The sequence below is a fragment of the Poecilia reticulata genome, linkage group LG18, assembly GCF_000633615.1.
Source record: "Poecilia reticulata strain Guanapo linkage group LG18, Guppy_female_1.0+MT, whole genome shotgun sequence".
Taxonomy (NCBI): domain Eukaryota; kingdom Metazoa; phylum Chordata; class Actinopteri; order Cyprinodontiformes; family Poeciliidae; genus Poecilia; species Poecilia reticulata.
In genome coordinates, this window is record NC_024348.1 from 12553488 (window position 1) to 12567153 (window position 13666).

The window sequence follows — 13666 nt, forward strand, 5'->3', positions numbered from 1 at the left end:
CTTTGAATCATTTCTGAAGACCTTCTTTGCTTCCTGCACGTCATTAGTGAAAGTTTGTGAGCCGTTTATTGAAACAGCAGAAATTTGATCTCCGAGTCGATTTCTTCGTTGCTCAATGGGTCGCAGAGAATCCGTCCTCGTTCAATTCGTCCCTCCAGAAGGGTCATTTACAGCCTCCGAGTCGATCCGTCTCTTTTTGTTTGCTGTCCTTGGCTTCTGCCTCTGACTCACTTTCTGCTCGGCTCTCCTTTCCCTTCATCCAATCCCTCTCCACATGCACCGCCGCTGCACTGGCTCAAGCCCTCTTAGCTAAGGAGGGAAATGAAGAAGAAAGAAATAACAGGGGAACAAAACAACAACAAAAAATAGAGAGACCTGTGGTAAAATGAAAGGAGTTGGTGGTGAAAAGGACGGAGATAAGGTGGGCAAACACAGATGAGAGGGACGGAGGGAGGCTGCGTCACCGCTCCCCCATCTGATATGACGGAGAAACACGCAGAGAGGGAAGAGAAGCGGAGCGGCGGATTGATGGGTTTAAGATGTGGAGAGCCGTAAAGAGGCAGAGGTCTATTAAAAGTGCAGCGTTGGGACGGTGGTGATTTAAATGAATGGTTTCTGCGTGACAGCGGTCCGCTCCTGCAGTGTGTTTTGTACTTCAGCGGCTATTTGATGTGTGCATATCCATGAGTCAGTGTTTGTTTATCTGTGTGGAGGGTGCGCTGATGAGTCAATACTGTTAGTGGAATATTTAGCTTCTCTGTTTGAGGGTTTTTTCTTTTTGTTTTTGGTTTGAACATCCAACCATCAAATATCAGAGAGGAGAAGATGGAGGGGAAGAGGAACGCAGAGCAACACGGTGCCCAGAGAGCAGACCGCAGCTCTGAACTTATTTAATCCTGCGGTGCTGACTTTGGCCGGAGAAATAAATATACTGCGGCAAAAGGTTTTTGTTCTGCTTGAGTTCTTATTTTCAAACAAATTGTTTCTACAGACCTTTAAGCCTACAAATCTGTATGTGCTGGATGTACAGTGAAGCCAGCAGTCAATTGTTTTCCACAGCGCTGCAGCGTTCCAGCGTTGAACTTTTCCACATCCTGTCACAGTGAAAAAGCAAAATTCAATGTTTCGTCGATTTTGTGAGATGGAACAACAGGAATTAGTTGGTAATTGGGCTTTGGTTAGGAGGGGAGCGAAAATGATACAAACTTTTCTTTTTCTTGTACCAAAAACGTCTTTCTGGGAGTGTTTCTCTACTAGTCTTGCACATCGGGGTTTCAAATTTTTGCTTAGTTTTTGTCTCAGATAGGTTTTAGAGTGTGTTTGCTAGTTTTTATATGTTAAATATTGTTTCGTTTTTTTTTGTAGTTTTAGTTTCTTCATACTTTGGCTCATTTTTTTAAGTGGAGAATTCAAAAAGTATTGATTATGTTCACACTGATTGGGTAATGAATACTCAACTTGAGATACAATTTTCAAAAAATGTAATCAATTATGGAGGAACAACAAACGTTTGCTGTCGCCTTTCAGTCAGGCTTTGACTAGGCCAGTGATTCCCAAAACCTCCCAATTTGTGACCGACGAAATAATGTCATTTAATATAGTGAGTCAAATCAAATCGAGGCAAATCAAAGCTTTACACCATAAAAACATAATGAAACAAGGAATAAATGTTATATTTTTTCCAATTCCATCGTCAAAATCATCAAGATTACACATTAATTTCATTTACAAGTAATCAAAGGCAATTCTAAACAAGGTTTTAGACCTATTAAAGAACTCAGTGTTTCAGTTTTGCAGTTTTCTAAAAGTTTGTTCCAGATTACAGGAGCATAAAGAGCAAAGAGGAATAAACATTTATAAAGCATTTTAAAAACAATAAATAATTATCATCCTGCTTTTTGTTGATCGAATTTAAATAAAATAATTTAGAAGTTTTTGTTAGGAGTGTGACAAAAGATTCAAAAGTTACGACAAGCTTTTCCAGGAAATGTTACATTTATAATGAAATTACTTGAACTTAGCTGGAACGCTGCAGCAGCAGCTGATTTCCTTGGAGCATTTATTTTGTATACCTGCACAAAAAAAAGATTTTATATCACCAATATCGTACAAAGATATGAGGACCTGAAGGAAATACAAAGCGGCGCTGAAAAATCTTCCCCCTTGATCCTTTATTATTTACGCTACATAAGCAACATCCACCACGGACCCCTGATACCAATTTCTATGCAAATTAAACAACACTGTACGCACAGTGATCCTAATAGTATTACAGCATCTTCTAACATATTCCTGCAGTCTCAAAGATGCACTGCTCTTTTAACCAATAAATGCACACACAGTAAATCACTTTGTTTACCAGCCCTATTAGCATTCTGCTGCTCTCCTGCAGTAGGAATGATCCGGTTAGGTATAGCAAGGCTTTAAACGTTAAAAGTTGGTTTCAAAACCAATAAAACCCTGGTTTAAAATGCATTTAACGAAAATCCAGAGAAGTTGTGGAGAATAAAGTGATGCAGAAAACCCTCCTCCACCTATTGCTGCCTGTAAGCTAATTGAAGAAAAGCTACTTGAACCTTGAGTTTAAAAATGGAGTCCAACCCATATCACTTGTATCAGCTGCCTCAGTCGTCCCACACATAAGGGTCAACTTTCCCTTTGCTTACAAAAGAGGATAATTTTGCTACTTTGATGAAACTTACAGTATGTTGCTCCATAAAACAGCAAAGAGGCGCCATATTGAGAAATGTAACTTAAATTTTAAGACCTTAAGTAAATATAATCAATTAGAAAATGCATCCAGATTAGTCAAGTGAGAATTAAATATACTTTTTATTAATCCCACATTCTCATGTGTGTAATTAATCTACATAAAGTGTTTCAGTTGGTGAGAAAGTTTCTGAAATAAATGGAGCAATATTCCATTTAGTCCATTTATGTGTCTTAATTTGACACATTTACTTGTGAATATCAAGCATGATTGTGTCATTTTCGAAATTTTCAAAGAAGAAAAAGAAAGACAAATTGAACCAAAGACAAAAAGACCAAAGAAGGAACCAAAGAAAGAATAAAAAGGAACCAAAGACTGAAAGAAACAAAGAAAAATCAGAAGAACCAAAGAAAGATTGAATGGAAAAGAAAAAGAACTAAAGTAAGAAAGAACCAAAGAACCAAAAGAGGCCAAAGGAAGGAAGAAAGAGGCCAATATTTATTTAGGTAAGATATTTTACCTCCTTTACTGTCAGACTTTTATTTTGGTAAATGAACATTACACCACTTCTCTTGGGCTCCACTGATACAAATCAAACTCCACTTCTCCCATCATCGTATAAATAACCCGTAATGTTTGCTTCACAAAGAAAACCCTCAGTTTCTGAGTCCCACTTTGATTGAATCTCGTAATACTTACAGCTATATATATATTTTTAAAGCCAGATTACTGCGGCGGCAGCGGCAGGATGACATGTAATCGGTTCTCCTTCCTGACCTCGCTTGGCGACGGCCTCGGATGTCCTCGCCAGTTTCTGCCCTTCACTGCCCACTGATGCCCAGCCAAGGCTCCTCCCCCCCCGGGGCCATTCTGCTGATGGCGAGGCCGGCTAATATCTGCTTATCTGGCTCCCAAACCACGCTCTGACACAGGGACTGTGGTTAATGGCTGACCAGGAAGTGCCGAGTCAGCAAAAGTGGAAGCCAAGGTGGAGGAAGGGGGGAGAAAGTGTCACTTGTCATGAAATAGTGGCGTTTTTTACTGGGCGCTTGGCCAGTTTGCATCAGTATCTTCCCGTGTTTCAGAAGTAGAAAAGTCCAGACAATGGACGTTGCTTTTATATAATTTAGAGTTTCAGATATTGATTTAAAAGAAAGGGGTTACCAGCTATGTAGCACTCTCCATAAGAGCACAAGAATCTAACAGCCCACTTCCAGACTTAGCATTGAGCTTCTTAACGGGAATGTTACGCTCATTTTCATTTTAGGCTGTTCTCAAAGGACCGGTTGTGCCAGAACGTATTGATGAAACCCATTTAACAAACTGCTAAAATATTAATAAACATCTGTCTCTGTATTCAATAGGTGCTTCTTATTTAAATTAAATGAAAGTGAACATTTAATAACTCCCGTTTTTTTGTCTGTGTGCCTTTTGGCAAACCAAAAACACCAACATTTCACACGTTTTATTTTAACACAACAGACCTGAAGTTTGTCAACATTTGTTTCTTTATTCTTCAAATTTGCCTCGTTTAGTAAAGTAGTTGTTTCTCCAGACGTTTACAGTTGGTGGTTACCATAGCAACCAGCAACTGTCAGCTCCTCCCCCTTTTTTTTCCTGTTGCCGTCGGTAACTCTGTGTTTTCTTTACCAGTACTTTTATTTTAGACAAATTTTAATCACATACAGTGATTCATGAGTAATTTTTGCCATGTTTTTTGTAAATGTTTTCAAGTGTTGTTATCATTATTAATGTTGTCCATTTTAGTTGTGTTTCATTTTACAACTGCTGATTTTGAGATATTGTTCTGTTGTTTGTTTAGGGTTATTGATTGTATTTTATTTAATGTTTAGGGGCAGAAGCTGCTGGACTGATGTTAACCACCGACTTGATTTCCTCTGTTAGAATAAATACAGTGAACCTGATTGTGTACGTCATGAATCTCCTGGACCTGGACATTCAGTTGGGTATTAACTAGTTACATTAACTTCAGTAACATTTATGAAAAAAATCTATACTTTTCGGAGAACTTTTACTACATTTTACTTTTTTGCTTAATTGAATAATTTTATTATGAAGTGCCCCTACTGTTACTTGAGTGAAATTTTTGGATTCTCTACCATCTGAATGAAAAATCAACATGTTTTAACCAAAAATTCATGAGAAACAGACGCACACCTGAAGTTTTCATAAGTTTTAAATGGAAAGAAACCAATTTGGAAACATTTTTATTTGCCTGATTTTGTTATTTTTGGTTACTTACATGAATTACTGTCAAAATTTCCACTTAACTTTATATTTTGGTCCGTCTGATGGGGTATTGTTGAAATATTAAATGATGAGTAGACTTTTGAACAATTTTTACTTTTACTTGAGTAAAAAATGCACTCTTACTTGAGTACTTTCTGTGTACACTACCCACCTCTCATGTTTACTATCCCAAACAGGGGACCCCTCCACCATCCTTTCAAGCCGCCTTTTACTCTGTTCAAGTCTTTTTTAGCTTGTTAGTCTGAACCACTGCAGCTTTTAAGAGCTTCTTAACCTGTGAAACCAAACACCCACCCACCGACCACTCCAGCTCTCCTCGACCGCTTCTCCAAAGCTGCCCGCCGTGACCGAGGGCCGCTGCAGCAGTCGTTATCATCTTCTCCAGAGAAGGAGAGCTGCCTAATTAATCGGGGCCCATCTTGACTCCCAGCCTCCCTGACCCTCGTCTCCTCCGCCACTGACAGGTTTTGCTGTGAAGTGGAGAGTAAGAGGTAGGAGAGTGTGGCTGTTTTTAGCATCTTTGCAGGGAGTGCATCTCTTCCGCTGCATGCAAATGAGGATTTTGTGAGGTCTTGTTCTCCTTTTCGGTACGTGCGCCTGAATATGTGTGGCTGCTCTCTGCATGTGTTCCCGAACCCTCTGGGGCCTCTTAGCACCTCTCTCTAAGTGAGTTTCTGTAGCCGGAGTGAAACGCCTGAGAGTTTACCCTCAATAAACGCAGAGAGCGGCAAAGCGAGTTACATTTGGACCGCCAGGTATCCATCTCAGTTAAACGCGTGCAAATTGGATCTTAGACAAAAACCTACGAAAAAAAAAAGACTTTTAGATCTTTTGTGGCACTGACTCACTCAATATCTTGAAATTTCAAAAACCTTTGATAGCAATCAATCTTTTAGTTACGTTTTACTTAACTGTGTAATTTACCATCTGAAAAATTGCTAATAATTCACCCTATTAACAATATAAATACCCATTTATGCGTTAAAGAAAATAGAAATAATAAAACCTGATATTATCGACTATCTGAGTGGATCAAATAGCATGTTTTTTTGTCCAAGTTGATGTTTGGATGTTACATTAGCATGTTAGCTCTCTAGCAGATCAGGTAAATGAAAGTTAGCTTGGCTTATTATGCTGCGAACTAAATCTGAAAATTGTAGACTCTTCAATTTTCCAAATAAACTAAATTCTCAGTTTATTCTTTTTTATTTTTTCCTCCAACTTGAAACCTGATAAATTCTCCCTACTGAATATGTACATCTAAACCTATATTATGCTACAATTAGCAGGGTAAGGTAACACTGTATTAATATAAAAATGTATTAGGATAAAGTATTAGCAATGTTATGACAAGTAACATTAGCATCTTAGCTAACAGGAAGTCTAATGCATTATGATGTATTCTAACTGGGTGTACGCCCATTAAGGTTATCGCTAGAATTAGTATGGTAGCATTAACAATTTTAGCAAATTGCATATTCTAACATTAGCATCCTTAGCTAGCTGAGAGTCTGATGCATTATAATAGATCTAGTTTGTAACCAGTTAGATTATTTCTGGAATTAGCATACTAGCATTAGCAATGTTAGCAGATTGACTATTGTAACATTAGCATCTTTAGCTAGCCGAGTCTCTGATGCCCTCTGACTTATCTACATTACAGCCGTATTATGTTTGACATAACTTTCCCTGTTCTCACTGTGTAAGATTTTATGTGAGTGAAAACATTACAGAGGGGATTTTCAACATTCCCACACGGTAGATCTACAGTCAGTGGACACAGTCTGGCCATGCTAGCAACCCCAATTTTTTGAGGCTACATGTAGAAGGAACTGCAATGATTTTGAGCTCCAATCCTGTCAGCGATCATAGGCTGCGATTTAAATAGAGCACAATATGCTGAGTTGCAGATTGTCCTCTAAACTACTTTTTTCTTCCCACAAAAAGTTATGTTGTCTCAACTTATTCCCTCCCTTCTTTACATGACACACTGCAGTGTCTTCTGTCCAACTGTGAGCCAGCTCATTAAACTGCTATAGCACCTCTGGACTTGACAGCAGGCATAACCAGTAGGAGCTACCTGCCGTTCCACTACACTGACATCAGAATGCTCCTTTCTGCAGCACCTCTCCCCAAAATCATTATAAAACACAGCAGTGCAGTACTTTCAGAAAAAAATTTGTTAATATATTCCACTTTAGCATAACGGGGAACCACCCCTGTGACTATATGTTCAGTAATCCCTTTTGTACTTTCAAAGTCTACACTTCATTATTCAGTCCTGACATTTTTATTTGAAATAAATACAGCATTTTTACGCAGATATTTAAGATGTGCAAAAACTCCAACATGTAATACATGAATATTTACTTATTGGGTAAAAACATCAAGAAATCACAAAGTCTCTACAACCATTAGACAAAATCTTCATACCAACTCTTTTCAATTGTACCATCTATAACAAACTTTCCTGGGACTTGAACCAGGAATGTTCAACAACAAACAGCCAAAGTCGGTCTGGCATAAAATAAAAGATCAATATGGAAAATAAACCCAACTGTAATGCTTTGGATGCTGGGAACCCAGTGAAAAGTATCATAAACTATTTAAAATACCAAGATTTTCAACAAAAATCTTTGAATTTTTACAGCAGAATGACACAAATTCCCAAGTTACTGCTAAATAATGTAAAATATATGACTAGATAAAGAGATGTGACTCCTTTGCTATGACCATCTCAACCACAGCTCTAAAGGTGTTTTCACACCTGATAGTCTGGTAGACTTGGCTCAATGGGGGACTAAAATTGAAACATTTGTTACATTTTCAGCTGATGCGGTTCACTTTCACATGGCTCTGTGTCAAACAAAACCAAACACTTTGAAAAACCTGTTCTCCTCGTCACCAGTGGGGGCGCAGTAACAAGAACCACTGAAGGAAACGACACAAAAACCTCCAAAGAAGACATGACTGCAACTTCCTTCTACACAAATTGTAAACAAAAATGGAGTGGCATCAGATTTTAGCCATTGTACGATTTCCCTTTTGTCTTTGCTAAAACACCATGAACCATTTCTACAGCTAGCTCTAGACTCACTAGGCTGTATTTACCCAGAATACCTTGCGTTGTAGCGGTCTCCGCTTTTGGAGCGGTCTCCGGTCCGCTTGGCGTCCCCATAAACAATCGAACCACACCAGAGTTCACTTCAACAGAGCCAAGACCTAGGCTTTTAGGTGGATCAGAGATCACTTTTTGTTGCATACTAGAGTTTGAGTTCGCATTCACACTTCCACAAGCGATCTGGAGTTGGATTAAAACAAATTAAACAATGCTGGTTTGAGTTCTCCCTTAATCTCATACAGAAAACCAAATGAGTACACTGAAGAGAACATGTGAAGAGTAGAAATGGACCCAGGACTAAAGGCAATCCAGATCAGTTACGTTAACGGTCAGTCCTTAAAGTCTGACGTCCTGAATACTTCAGATCTTTTCCTGGATCAACACACCAGAATCAAGTTTATGGATCATTAGCAGAATGCGGCATGACTTTAAGACATCCATCCATCCATCCATCCATTTTCTTGCACCCTTGTCCCTTAGTGGGGTCAGGAGGGGTGCTGGTGCCGATCTCCAGCTAACATTTCGGGCGAGAGGCGGGGTCACCCTGGACAGGTTGCCAGTCTGTCGCAGGGCAACACAGAGACACACAGGTCACACACACACTCAATTTAGACAGACCAATTAACCTGACAGTCATGTTTTTGGACTGTGGGAGGAAACCGGAGTACCCGGAGAAAACCCACACATGCACAGGGAGAACATGCAAACTCCATGCTGAAAGACTGGGGCCGGGAATCAAACCCAGAACCTTCTTGCTGCAAGGCAACAGCTCTACCAACTGCGCCACTGTGCAGTTGGTAGAGCTGCACCAACTGCAGCTCTAAATTAAGACTTAGCATGTCTTAATTTTCCACTTAAGACATGCTAAGTGGAAAATTAACCCTTTTAAATCAAATCTGAAACATGCAGAAGTTGTACACTCCTGAAATATAGATATTGTACATCGAGGAACGATCAAAGACTGCTACCTCTGCCACAAAGTGTAGATAATGCTGCAAAATATGCCCTAAAACTGCCGAAGGAGGGACTGGAGTTATTATTTACTGCATGTTTCCCTCTGACTGACAGCTCATCATCTACACAGGCTACCTGTTCAGCTGTCCAGCCCTTTCTTCTTTCCGCTCTTGTGAACAATGAATCATGAAAATATTAACTGTCTGACTTGATTAAGCCGAGAGCGATGATTTGAGAACATCTGTTAACTGAGCTAACAGATGACACTGGATATCCTTGTTAGACCTCCGTACCGTCACACATGTAGAAATAGAGTATATTTAAACAGCAAAAATAAGGTTTATTCTCTAATGAGAAATTATCTAATGTTGACTTGATATGGTTTTAAACACAGGTGAAGTGCGATGAAAGACATAAAAACTGTATAATTTCCATTAAAAACAATGAATTTCTATCCATTGAACTACAATATTGTAGCTCGGAATAATAAAATGGGCGCAAAGAAGAATCTAAAGTGTGGAAAATGACAACATTTACCGAATATCTGCTAGACAAACAAGTTGTGACATTTAGTAATGTAAATTTCAAGGAAAATCACAATAAATGAAGTGCACTTTAAAAATGTCAAAGAAAGCACAATGCCCAAACTGGGTTGATTGTAATTGTTTCCAGTCTGTGGTTCTTTATTTTTCATAGTCCCCTCCTCACAAAACATCACTGACATTTAGTTTAATTTGAATTTTTCCCGTGTTCTCCAAACGCTCTGCTCACCAGCAGCTCCAGCCGCTTTGATCTCTAAGAATATCATCAGAGAAACAGCTGTAACGCCGTCTCATCTGACCTTGTTGCTGCATTTATTCAGACTACATTTGCATATATCTGCAGAAACAGTCGCTAACCCGTTGGTTTGTGGCAGACGTAACGTTCAGTCCCCCTTAGATCGAGCGTTTACATCAGAAAAGGCCATTTGATACACAGATTATAAGAAAAAAAACAGGCATTCTGACACAAAACAGAATATTTTATCCATAAAGCTCCGGATTACAGCACAACTTGCATATTTATTCACTTGCTGCCTGCTCAAAGATGAAAACAGCACCTCAAGATTCAACAGTTTTCCTCAATTTATTAAAACGGCTACGTTTCAGCTTAGCAATGTCACAATAACAAATGTTGGTGCCAATTATCAAAACCACACACAACCAAAACCATGAATACTAAAATATTAAAGATCAGAATAAAAATTATTGAGCTCATTTTAATTTATCATCCGCTTAATTTTTTAATTGCTTATTGCAATAGACTTGCCTGAGCTGCCAATGTTTACCAATGCGTAGGCCTGTCACGATAACAAATTTTGCTGAGCGATTAATTGTCTAAAAAATTATTGCGATAAACGATAATATTGTTTCAAGACCTTTTGACACTGATTTAATGGAAATGACTAATAATGCATGCGATTTCCTGCCATAGATAGATGCACTTTATTTTCAAAAGAACACATAACACTAGAACTGATAAACTAAATAAATAAACCAACCAAAAGGAAAAATGAAATGTATACTCAGTCTCCATGAACAAAAAAATTACTTTAATAAAAACTAAACAACATAAAGCCAAAGTGGAAATAAATACTGCATTCAACCAAAAGAGTGTAGATTATAAAGTCTGTATACTATATTGCCCTTCAGTAATCACTGGGTTTAAATAGAGAAGATGGGCACATTGACTACCTAATGCATTAGTTCACACTACACGATTTTTTTTTTTTTTTTTGCCCCTATTTTCCCCTTACGACAATCTTAGATCGTTGACCGATCTAAGATTGTCCTGGTGATTTCGTAACCGATCATCCTGTAGTGTGATTTAGATCGTCGTGTCCGCTCCGATCTAAATCAGGGGTTTTCCCCGACTGGGAGCTTAAAGCTGAAGGTGACGGGTAGCCAATCAGAAAGCGCGGATTCTCCTCCTGTTTTCTAAGGGGAAATTACGGAGGGGAATCCCAAACAGCTGACACGGCGCAACCCGAAGTCCAGCTGACATTGGAGATGATATGTGGAAACAACATTAATTTACATTTCGTGCAAAGAATATAGAAATGACAAGGGGAGAAGTTGGAGCCAAATTGCTACCTCAGTTGATGACTAGCTAGCTACCGAAACAATGCTACTGTCTGGGTGTTTACAAGAAGCAATGGAAGACGAAGCCCCGTTTCTACATGTGAAGAAATACCGGACGGCTTTATGGGAGTAAATTATATAAAACCATCATCGGTGGAAGACCCTACACTGACAGCCGGATGTTCAGAATCGAGTGAAAACGCTTCAGATTTGGATTCTCGTGGCCAAAGACTGTCATGGCTAACAAGACAACGCGCATAAAGTCCGACAGAACCCAAAACGGTCAGAACCTAATATTATGTCTAAAGTACAATTTGTGGATTTAGTACATTAATATGAATTTCTATTCTGATAATTAAATGCAGCACATACCTGTATGACACGAGCGCGGACATGAGCTCCTCGTGTCTTGTTGTCTGTGGTGACGTCATCCTCACTCTCTTTGCCTTTGTTTTTATAAGTTCGGGTAGTAATGTACTCGTCCGGAGCTTACTTATTCAGTTCTGACAACGTTTTATATGTATATGTCTTTAAAGTAGATTTAAAAAAAGACTCCAGTCATATTTTCTGGTCGTAAAGGAATAGTCTTTTTATCCTCCGGCGCTTTGCGCATGCGCTAAATACCCGGGCGTGTCAATAACGTGTAAGGCGTCCATATTCATCCACTCGCTGTTGAAATGCTATTTGTAATCCGGAAAATAAGTCTTTTCATTTTATGATACGCATATTTTGTGGTTTTTCTTTCACCTAATGCTATTTCAAAATCTTTTAAGTTTACTCTGGACTCATCTATAGATTTATAAATTCACATATTTCCATGTACATACTGTTTTTATTTCATTTTATTAATTCGATTTAAATTACTTTATATTTCGGTCAGAATTAGATTACCTGGGATTTCACAAATTTTATATCACCCATGGCTATATTTATAATTGCTAATATTTAACGCTTTGGATGGTAGTAGCTTGTCAACAAATAAGCAATTTCCCCTTGGGAGTTCAATAAAGTATATTCAGATTCTGATTTCATCTTAAAAACTCTTCAGTTCTCCTTAAATTGGAGGTTAACACAAATTCATATGTGTGTGCTGGATACTCGTAAACAACAAGCCAACTCAGGATGCGATAGAAACCCAATTAAATCGATGAAGGGTTCAGCACCTATTACCACCTCTGTGTGTGCATGCGTCTGTGCGTGTGTGTCCCATCTGTGGATCAATCCACGGCGGACAGAAATGGACAGAACAATGACCTTGGTTTATACCTGCACCCCTCTCTGTATCCCTTTCCTGCTGCTCCTTCTTCCTCCCTCTGTTACTCTACACTGGTCTGGCTAATTTCAACAGCTGCTTTTCCTTTGACCAAAAATAAATATGCTTAGTGGAAACACGGCAATTTCAAAAGAACTCTCGCTTTTAGTTAAAAAGTTTTGGTGCTGGGATGAAATTGGTTCATTTCACAAAACTGCAATGGAAACACTTTTTTCGCAACACACAAGTCACATGATCAATAGCCGGACGTTACCACTGGCAAAAACCACGAAGAAGAAGGCAACAGGAAGTAGTTGGAGGACGATGGCACACATGTTTTTTCATGACTTATCACATGAACAAACTTGTTCATGTGTGATTTTAATTATTTAAACCTCATTTGATGGAAACACCGCAATTGCAAAACTGTTTCTATTTTCAAAATTAGTGAAATACCGACAAAGCTTTGCGCACATTTGTAATGGAAAGGCAGCTACGGTTTAAGAATGTCAGATATTACTGCCAAGAAAGGTCCAAGACGAAACTGGCCTCACCTTTCCGCCTGAATTTTCAAAGTCTCCTTCAAACATATTCAGTTTCTTCGTCCTCCTGTCACACTAATCCAAAAATAACTCCTCCGGGCTGGCTAGAAATCCCACACATTTCCTCTTTATTCTGTCTCTTCTTCATCTTACATTAATCTCTTTTGTTGTAGAAAAGTCCTTTCAAGTGACCCTTTCTACTCTTCCTCAACCCCCAGTAGCTTGAACGGCCCGCTCTTTGATGCATCTTTCATGGTTTTGTTCCCTAATGCACTCCGTCTCTTTCACAGCCACACTATCAAATCTGCATCACTGGCTTTTATCTGGGATTCCAGCTCCTTTTTCCAGCCCTTGTAAATTCTTGCCGTTGCTGCTTCGTACGTCTTTTCTGTTTCTTCCCATGCAGCAGAGTTCAGCATCTTGCTTCGTTCCTCCTCTTTCAGTCCCGTCTTTTATTCGCCCTCGCTTCTATCTCCATCTATTTCCCCTTCCTCCTTCACTTCCACAGTAAGTCTCTCACGTCTTCCTTCCCTTTTGATCTAAAAGGATTCAACGTTGACCCTTTCCTATATCTCTCGTGGATTTTTTGTTGAGTCAGCCGCGGTTTCAGTAATAATGACCAGTAATGTCAGCAGCTGAACGCCCGTCTTAAAAGCCATCTGACCATTAATTTGCTACGCATTCACGCAAATGTAC

General features: G+C 39.0%; 1 protein-coding gene across 4 annotated transcripts in view; it reads right to left on the bottom strand.

Moving 5' to 3' along the window:
• The window catches only part of nlgn2a (neuroligin 2a), a 248474-nt gene that overhangs the window by 210517 nt on the left and 24291 nt on the right, over positions 1–13666 (bottom strand). The window contains exon 1 of one of the 4 annotated variants that reach the window (XM_008435579.2): positions 11549–11622. The exons of the other annotated variants lie outside the window; for them this stretch is intronic. The gene's annotated coding sequence lies outside the window, so the exon portion shown is untranslated. Of the gene's footprint in view, positions 1–11548; positions 11623–13666 lie in introns of those variants that run through there. 4 annotated transcript variants of the gene reach the window in all.